Source organism: Sorex fumeus, unplaced genomic scaffold, assembly GCF_029834395.1.
Source record: "Sorex fumeus unplaced genomic scaffold, SorFum_2.1 ptg000009l, whole genome shotgun sequence".
Lineage (NCBI taxonomy): Eukaryota > Metazoa > Chordata > Mammalia > Eulipotyphla > Soricidae > Sorex > Sorex fumeus.
The window spans coordinates 18,673,734-18,675,145 of NW_026606066.1; positions in this window are offsets into that span (position 1 = coordinate 18,673,734).

The following is a 1,412-nucleotide window of genomic DNA, read 5'->3' on the forward strand; positions in this document are numbered from 1 at the left end:
TTTACAGGTGTTCCAGTCAAGCATATATGTGGGCAGGAGACTCTTGGTAGCCTGCCAGGTTCTCTGAGAGTGAGAACTAGACAATAAGAGGTCTCTTCCGGTAGCTTGATTTTATAGTCTCTGGATCTTGGCCTTTGATGGGGTTACAGGGCAGTTGGTGGGTGTAACTGTCTAGCTACTGGAAAATGGAGGAGCTGGGTGGAAGAGGTCCAGTCCCGAACTGAGCAAGCTTGGAGATATCAGCCCTGGGTCCCGCACATATGGGTTCCTCTACCGGTTCTTTCATGCATGAGGCTCATCCTAGCATGTGGAGAGTAGTCTCAGCATGGCTGTGTATTCATATATAATGATTATATAGATGTATTAATATATAATGATTTATAATTATGAATACATGAAACATATAATGTAATGTTATTTCAATAAAAATATTTACAAATTTAAAAAAATACCAAATCGAAAAGTTTCTGGAGCAAAGATGAAGAAATGAGTTTGGAAACATAAGAAACACAGGGGCTGGAGAGATAGTATGGCAGATCGGTGCTTACTTTGCCTGAGGCTGACCTGGGTTTGATTTCTGGCACTCTATATTGTTCCCTGTGCACCGACAGGAATAATTCCTGAATACAGAGCCAGGAATAAGCCCTCAGCATAATTAGGTGTATGCCCCCACCCCCCGGAAAAAAGCTTTGTTGTTTTTTTAAAGAAACAAATGGGACACAGAAAAAAAACAGTACTAAGAAAGAAATCTATAGCAGTATATATTTATATCATAAAACAAGAGGGAAAAACGGTCTGGAGTGATAGTACAGCAAGTAGGATACTTGCCTTGCATGCAGTTGACCACTATTTTGTCCCCAGAACCCCATATGATCCCTTAGCACAGAACCAGACGGATGTCCTGAGCACTGCCTGATGTGGCCCCAAACCAAAATAAAAATTTAAAAGAATAATTTAACTTCATATCTAATAGAAAAAATAACAGATAAAACCTCATGATAGAAAGAAATAATCAAAATTAGAGCACAGGTCGTCCTGTGCATACACATCACACACATATACACACATATGCGTGCACATGAAAGAGTGTGCACAATAACAGATGATTTCTCCCCAGAAATTTTCAGTATCAAAGATAGTGACTTGATAAAAGGTCTCCAACAAGACTGTAAGATTGGAGAAGAAATAAAAATATTTTTTTCACAAAAAACAGTTTAAAAATTTTTTTAAATTATTTTACGAACTGTTTTAAGGGACTTCTATACAAGCACTGAAGCCCCACTTGGCAGTAGTGAGATGTTAGGGGGAAAAACAAAGTATAGATGAATAGTAAGCTTATTTTCAAGTTGTTTCCATTATATCTATACTGTTGAATTTTTAAAAAAATTTATGTGGTGTAAAATTGGGGCATA